The sequence below is a fragment of the Primulina huaijiensis genome, chromosome 4 (genome assembly GCF_012295235.1).
Source record: "Primulina huaijiensis isolate GDHJ02 chromosome 4, ASM1229523v2, whole genome shotgun sequence".
NCBI lineage: Eukaryota > Viridiplantae > Streptophyta > Magnoliopsida > Lamiales > Gesneriaceae > Primulina > Primulina huaijiensis.
The window spans coordinates 19,246,361-19,255,416 of record NC_133309.1 but is presented as its reverse complement, the minus strand read 5'-3'; the positions used below and the strand labels follow the sequence as shown (position 1 = coordinate 19,255,416).

General features: G+C 36.5%; 1 pseudogene; it reads right to left on the bottom strand.

Moving 5' to 3' along the window:
• Positions 1-751: 751 nt before the first annotated feature.
• LOC140975340 (VAN3-binding protein-like) lies at positions 752-4,825 on the bottom strand (annotated as a pseudogene).
• Between the last annotated feature and the right edge of the window lie 4,231 nt (positions 4,826-9,056).

The window sequence follows — 9,056 nt, the reverse complement described above, 5'->3', positions numbered from 1 at the left end:
AAACTATGTGTCCCAAAACTGATGAATAGATAGAGATGATGACACGTATTCCACATGCGTCAGCAATTGTTAATATCATGTATGGTATGAATTATTAGTATTAAAATAAGGATTTTCTTATCCCTGAGATGGGGGCATGCATTCGGTGGAGAATTGGATTCTCATCAACAGGATTGCATCCGAAAAACCAAGAGAAAAAAAGGACGAAACTTTCGGCTCTTCCATGGAGCTCTCGAAAAATAACAAGAAAAATTTGACCATTCCAAGTTTGAGAGTTGTGCCGATTTTTAGTGTTTTATCTCAACGCAAAATATCTTCAAAAATTACTAGTGCAATTTTGAAGAGGAATAAATATCCTAGTCGTGGACCAGATTAGGAGTTCTTGAAGAAAGTTCCTAGGGAATTACAACCAGAGCTACGTGCGCTAATTTCGGAGTAGTTGGAGCCAAGTGAAATTATTCACTAAAGGTATATTACTAAACATCTTATGTATGTTTATTTATTAAAACCATACGAGTGTCCAAAATATATTTTGATTGTCAAAATAAAATAAAATTTTTAAAACTTCCGCTGCATTTTGGGCACGAGAAAACCGAGATCCAACAAGTGATTTCCATTTCCACAAAGTTGTTCATCACTCAAGGGATGCAAAAGGGTCAAAATATCAATACAAGGAAAGGCAAACAAGTCAAAGCATAATCCAGGTAGGATAATAGAGATACAAACCATAGTTCTTTTTCTTATATCATACATCCTATATCATACAAGTTTTTTTGTCACTCATGTAGCTATTTTTTGATTCCTTCTTTTCCTTTCAGACACAATTGACAGAAGCCGGGAGACACCTTGAGTCCACATCTCGTAATCTCTTGCATTCGAATTCTACAATGCCGCGCCCTTCTGTCCTTAGTCCAAAATATCGTCTCTGCTCTCCATCCTCAAACAAATGCCTCCCTGGCCACGCTGGTATTTCTTTACAGACCTCTAAAACCACATCTGCGTTGTTGTGAATTGTATGGAGTAATAAAAAACTGTTTAGGTTAGCACGAGTAATAATTTTATATCATTATGCGAGCAGAAACTTACTCTTTTTTTTCTTGGTGATGGTCTTTCCTGCATATTTGCTCTTCATCTTCAGAATCGCCTGTAGGACATTAATTAAATTTACAAAGACTGACAAAACTACACACCTTTATGAAAAATTGAGCCTGGGGTTAACTTACATTTCCACTTCGATGGATGTAAACTGAGACAATCTTCCAATGAAGTTCACCTGCAGCATCATGTTTACTACGCATTAGTTTCTTACTTTCTAGGAGGTCCTTTTTATAGTTTTGCTATTTTCATCCAAAAAATTGAGCGAGATGTCAATACCTGTACGAGTTCTTTTGAGAAGCTCGCTACCTCGAGCGAGCAGTTCTTGATTACAAGCAGCCAGAAAATTCTCTTCAGGTACCAGTTCCTCACAGTAGCTTCCAGAATTGTTGCTGTTGCTGCTGCTGCTGTTGGCCCCTGTGCCTAAACTGATCCCTTTTTCTATTGGGATAGCTGATGCAACATTCCATACTTCTTTCAGTGCCTTCGCTTTCAATGTCGCTACACCTCGCAGAGCTGTAAATCCAGAGCATGGAATTTGAATTTTAGAAAACTTGCTCGAGAAGTTTGACCTTTCCATTTGGGCATCTGAAACCTTGATTTTTTTTCAAACTATTTACCTGCGGCTGCGGCTGCAGTGAGGGTTGATATATCGCCATGTGATCGGACATTAACAGCTGAGCTAATTGCGGACATGAGGAGATCGCAATCAGCTGCAACGTTCTCAGCAGCCTCCATATACTGTGCAGCCACCAGAGTGGCGGCTGAAGCCACCACCATATCCGTCTTCGCCATCAGCTCATCCTTTTCCTCAGAAGACGCAGCCGCAGCCGCAGCAGCTGTCGCAGCAACAGCCGCTGCCACTCCGGTTACAGCTACAGCAGCATGGAGCTGGGCATTTCGGGTTCGAGTCTCTTCTTTCTTCTTGTCCCTCCTCTCCTTCAACCACCTTCCGACTGTCTTGCCACCTGGGGTTCCAACGCCACCGACACCTCCACCACCACCGTTGTAGCCGCTGCGGTTGCTCGTGAACAAGGCTTGTAGCGTGGTGTTGGCACGTAAGTACTAAGAGACATGATATTCGCCAGTCAGGAACTAAATTGAATGATTATATGACAAATTTTTTATTTTTTTTTCCACATTCAAGTCACATTAGAAATTTGGTGAATTCCAACGGAAATGTATTCCAATTTAAATAATAAGTTCGGCAAAATTCACTAGGGACTCGCAAAAATTCATTGTTTTCCCCATTCTCAGCAAGCTAAAGTTATGTTGTGTTTTTCAGAGAACATTTCTCTATTTGTAAGCTAAGGAGCAATGCTGTAACCATCACTATGTTAAGGTAAATACTAAACAAATTACCCTTTAAACCAACGAACGTCACACTAGCTATCATCAAAATATTTAGATCTCAAGTGAAAAAAAAGAACTCCAAGGACCCAATTTTATGTATATCACGGGTATGATCAGTCCGTATGACGGGTTGAGTTCGAGTCATGGTATTAAAGTTTTTCAACTATATCTTCATTCATAAAACTTCGGGCGGGTTTGAATTCAAGTTATTTATAGTCGTTATGATTCAAACTGAAATATAAGGACGATAAAATCAAACTTCAAGTAAAGTGTACAAATGAAGAAACTTTTTGAACAGTAAGAATTTAAGTGTCCTGCAGATGGCTATGCTATATTTAGAGGATGGTGTAGTAATTGTTGAGTGGGATACTGAAACTAAGATGAAATTGGTTAAAACAGAGTCAGTTTACATCTAAATAGCATGGAAATGTAAATCTCTGCCAATGCCTTAAAAAAAAAATTTAGAAAAATTAATAAATATTTTGCCTATTATTCAGTCGACCAGGTGTTACGAAGCTCTTTGATATTCGATACATATATGTATGCGTAATATCGATCTTTTTTCTTTTTTTAGTGTATTTTAATTTTCAAAGTCTATGTGGAATAACTGATACAAAAATTGTTATGTGAATTAGTTTGCATGTGAAAATTTTTACAAGTTGAAGTCAAAAGGTGAGAGAGGGGAGGTCAAAACTAAAACATTTTTTTTTTGATATCTTAATATAGGAAGTAGGAAAGACTCGAACTTGAATCAATACATAGGAAATTCCGGTGAGATCGTTGGACCAGGCCCTCGGTCTCAAAGCTAAAACATTTAAATGTAAATAACCAAAATTTAACATCGAAAGTGACAAAAGTAGACTTATGTTTGCTCACTTTTTTTGCAATATACGTTGTGAAAGCTGAAACAATTCCTGGACCCCAATCAACACACACTAATCATATATCACTACTAACTTGTGTTGTAGTAAATCAAGAATATAGTATCTGTCACTCTCACATACACCCAAAAATAAAATATCAAAATACTTTATCTTATATTTTTTATTAATTATTATAAAACAATAATAGTGCTAGCGAATTTTTACTTAAATGTTAATTTGGATATCTAATGATAATATTTTATATTAAACAAAAAACAAAGTGCGTGATCAGTAAAAAAAGTTGGTTGTGCAGAATTTGTATGGGAAAAAAACTAGAAAGTAAAGACCTGTCACTTATTAATAAACTAGATTTTGAAAGAACCAACGGTTGATGAGTAGATCTTTTGTGAGATGGATTCGTGAGACGGATCAATCATGCCTATATTACAATAAAAAATAATATTTTTGGAATAAAAAGTAATAATTTTCATGGCTGACCCACATAAAAGACTTGTCTCGCAAAATTGACACATGAGACTGTATCACAAAAAAAATTGTGTTAACCATATATATTTATGGATTTAAAAAAAATAGACTCATTTCTGATTATTGACCCCTTGTAACTTCTGTTCGATTAAAACAAGGATTTTGTGGTAAAAAACACAAAAACTAAACTAACTAAATATTTTTGGAAAAATAATAAAACGAATCAATATTCTATCAATATTGAGAAATTCTTGAAAATATAGAAAAAGAAGATAAAAAAGAATGGTATCATAATTCCATTTAAAGAAAATAGAGAATATATAAGGTACCTTAACTACATCTTCGTACTCGTCGGATGGAGAGATTGGAGGGCTCTGATCAGTTTCCTCCGGAAGACAACCGTTCAATGGTCCGCTGCTATGAGAAAGCCTGCCCGATGTCAATGGTGATATTTCCTACTTTTTCAAAGATTTTTTGGGAAATTAAAATAATTTACGAGAAATTTTGGACAAAGTTCTAAAATAAATTCAGATTATTATACAAACGACAATGTCATGCAACAAGTTTTACAAGAAAATATTCACGTGGTATATTATTTTATTTCTTTAGATATAACGCATGCAACGAATCTCGGAAAGCTTACAGATCGGGACATAATGCGGTCGAGTATGAGCTGAGAAGTAGCTGACGAAGCAAAAGAAAAGGTGTTCCCGGAGAGCTTGACGCCGGATTCTTGTTCTTCTCCGGCGATATTTTCCGGTATCACGCTGTTGCCGTGTGCACTAACATTGTTGTTGGAACTGTTTTTATCGATGGAAATCTTGTGAAACGTCAATGGCGGATTGGGAGGGGACAGTGCTTTGTAAACTTGAAAAGCCGAGGTGCTCCAGGATCTTGAGAGGAACTCCATGGCATCTCTGGGACTTTCTGGCAGGTGGACTTCGCCGGCTGCCGGGCCCTTGTCCGGCCACAGAAAGTCCAATTTGCTGCTACTGCTGCTGTACATGCTGATTGGAAAAGAGACAATATTTGGTGTTGCCCGGTGTTGGAATTGGTGGCAGTGCGTGTCTTTATAAGAGCATTGGTAGATATTCTACAAGACAAGTAATCCAAATATCCTCTCCATCTAAATATTCACCACTGCACACCATTGATTTGTGTGCCACTACAATACCCGGATACAAATTTGTAACCGGGTATTGCCATTTTTTTTTTTAATTTCTTCAAGCCAGCTTGAGTTTCACGCTGACTTGAGACGCATACGTGCATTGCACTCGCGCGTCAGAAACCTGCAGTGGACAACTAAATGGAATCCGAGGTCGACCAAATTTGTGTCGACTAAATCAAAACGTTGGTCGACCAACAAATGGTAGACCATAATGTTGGTCGACCAAATGGTAGACCATAAAATATGGTCTACCATTTGTTGGTCGACCATATTTTATGGTGGTCGACCAACAAATGGTTTTATGGTCTACCAAATGGTTGACCAATTGTTTTGTTTTGGGTCGAGCAAACCAATTGTTTTGTAATTTCTGTTTTCATGTCTTTTTTTAGTATCTTCGTGAATTACTAATTTTCAATTATTATTATTATAAATGTTGTTTTATGGTTTGTAATTTTTTATTATTAATATTATAAATATTGTTTTGTGGTAAATTAGTTTTATATAGTTCGTTATAAAATTTTTAATTTTATTAATATTTATTTTTTTACAAATTAATTATTCAAAAATAATCGTTATAAACTTTCTAGTTTTATATTTAAATAAAAATATAATACTAAATAATAGATGAAAGTAATTAAAGTGGTGAAATGATTTTATTTAAATGAAAATAAAATATTAATTAAAGTGACAGTGAGACTCATAAATATTTGGTTGGTGTGATATTTGATTGTGAAATATGAGATATTTGAGTAGAGAAATATTTGATTGATGATGTGGATTATGGGGTCCAAAAATATTTGAAGGAAATATCCTTCTTACTGTGGATGCCCTAAGGAATTTTTTTGACTAGGCGGACCCTAGTGGCTTGTTAAGATCCCGATGGAAAATAGTTTTAACAACTTTGTATTTTTATAGATAGTGAATTATGAAATATTAATACGAGTAGTTATCTGGTGTGATATGTCGACATGATTTATAGTGTGACGACCCATTACTTAAAATACTACTATTTTAATATTTGCAAAAAAATTTAAAATTTTCTTATTATATAATTTATTATAAACATAACTCATAAAATAAAATAACGATCATCACTCATACTAAAATAAAACTAATATTAAAGCTTCGACGTTCGAAAACCACAACCATAAAAATCAAGTTAAAAACATCCACCATAGTTTAAAAAACTAACATACTACAAAAAGTCTCAACTTACTAGTCACCAAAACCAGTGCAATAAAGTTTAGAGTAAATAGTTTTAAAATGTGCATAATAAATATCGTAAACTACAAGATCCTCGGGTTTGCACTGCCACTGGCCCGGGCCTGCTCACTGGTAACCACCTCCCGTCTTCTCAACAACATCATCTGTATCGATTAAGTCTAGTGAGTCTAATGACTCAGCATGCATAAACCGTGAATAACAAGTAATACGTAATAAAAATTCATGCAAATTTAACATAGCTCGTACATAACATAATATAAGCATAAATATGTACAACGCGACTTTCCCGCATAAATATTTTCATAAAATCACATTTTCATGCTCGTCATATTGATCGTAATCGTAAATCATTTTGTGTAGAGTTATATTCAATGCAACTGACCCATAACATAAATCATTTGATCAAACTAACCAAATTATTGGGCCGGCATAGATCACCACAGCCTTTGGACTGAATGTCCACTTCCTAACATAAAATAAATCTTCTGAAGAGGTTGGAGAGGTCCCCCGAACACGTTCTCCAGCTTCCAAACCCGTAACATAATTGGCCACAAGACAAATCACATACTTCAAAAATAATTATTTTTCACGTCATACATACTTACAAATATCGTCAACCTCATTGGATCGTCCTCGGACATGTTGCGATAGCATACTAAAATTTATACCCAAAACAGCCCTAAAATTCATTCGGACACGTACGACTCCCGAATTAAATAAAACCACTTAGGACGTACTATTCTACTCGGGACTCGATCCACACGTAAAACACATCCCAACCTACTGCCCAAGGCCCTAAACCATCCCTGAACCTCTAACCAGGCACAACGAACCATAAAGACACAAGCTGCCCCAAAGAGCGACACTATGGCACCTATGCGTTCCGCACGACTTCCTATAGATTTCATCTCGAACCAAGTCCAAACTAAGCCCTAGACTTAGGCCTTAGACACCACTTAAGACCTTGGTTCGACCCGTTCCAGCCCATGACATACTCACAGCCCCTAAACTACACAAGTCTTGCGTAGCCCTAAGCGCGACCTCCCCTACATGTGTAGCCAAAAGTTTCGGCTCTAGCAGCTTTGCCAAAAAACTATACCCTAACCAACGCATACCAGACTTACCTCGGGACCCTAAGACCCCGCCTAGACCCTAGCCACGAGCCCTGATCTAGCCTACGCAACCAGCCGCACAGAGGTGAATGTGTTAGTGTGTGTTGTGTGTGTGCTATGTGAGAGGCGTGAGAATGAGTGTGAGTTAGGGTAGGACTCTTCTTATATAATAAAAATATTATTTACTAGGTATTTAGGTTAATTAATCAAAGTTTTAATTACAAATTAAGCCCTCTAACTTTTAAAATTGACAATCTTAAGAGTCCTAAAAATTCTAAATTCTAACCATAATTAGTGAAAGAATCGGTTAAGATGTGAAAAGTGTTTAGAAGAGGGGGTTGAATAAACACTCACAGATTATGTTCGTTTTCGCAAGTTGAGTTCAGTTCAATGACAAACTGATACTCGGTATCTCGTTAGTCGATGACAATCAGTTTAACTGAAAAACAGTTGCGGAAATAAACTGACTGAAAGATAGAATAACTGAAATAAAAGGTAACTGAAATGAAATGCGCGCGATTTGTTTCTGGATGTTCGGAGAATGGAATAACTCCTACGTCACCCCTTCTATCACGAAGATAGGATTTCTACTAAAAGACTTTGATAGAATACAATGTTTGTACCGACCCACTTCAGTTTGGTCTTATCAATGCTAAAACTGAAACTCTTAGTTACAACAGGCTATTTCAGTTCGTGACTGATCTTAGCACAACTTAACAATATAACAGGGATTATTGTGTGCTAACAAGCTCAAGACGGTAGCCTTGAATGCTACAGATAGAACTTAGTAAGTGTGAGATTTCGATTTCAGCAGAGTAACAGCTTGAGTAAAATAGTTGTTCTTGTATCCTTGTTTCTTCAGCTGCTCTCTTCGTCTATTTATAGGCTTCCCTTCCAACGATAACTTTATATAATATTTGAATATTATATCCGTTGTTTGCCACGTCGATATTCTCCTGACAATCGTACACTGTAGACTCTGAAATGCGGTGTTCCACTACGAGTTGCAGTCTGCTTGTATTGATGTCGGTTGAACGTCCTTTTCATTTGATGACGTGTATGGCTGAGCGATCAGCTGATAAATAGTAGCTGATAAGCTTGTGCTGAGTGAATCAACTGATCAGTCAGCTGTTTTTAGGAATCCAGTTAGGTTCAACTGATCAGTATCCAAGTGATCAGTCGGTTAACTTCGAAAGTTCAATTCAGCTGGATTCGGTTGCCATTGATAACTCACGCGATAATTCAGTTAGGCAAGCTGTATAATTCGAATACTTGATCAGTTAGTCCAATAGATAAATGGTTTGTCAAACAGCCGAAATTAAGTTTCCAACAATTTTCTTCATTTTGGTGTTTGACAAAACTAAGCAAATAATAACTGATCAATTAAGCTTATAGGCGTCCTTCAAATCTGTTGTAGATAAAATAATAACTGTCGTGTACAGATTCGTACAATGAATGAAAGAATGAAATAATCTGTACAAATAAATCCATCAACTGATTTATTGTAGCTTAGGTCTGTTCCCCTTTTTGTCAAACCCCTCCATTCTGATAGATAACCTCTTAACATCGGTTGATAGAACTTTAACAGAAGTGGCTACGTCTGAGACTGCATTCAGCACAGTTGTTTACATCAAGTCTATCTTTCTGGAAACAGATGTCTCCACAAAGTCAACTCTATTTCTGATTGCATCTTGGGTTACGGAGAGACTTTCAGCTATGCTTCTATTCTTCCTGATATCTTCTATTGCAAAGGAA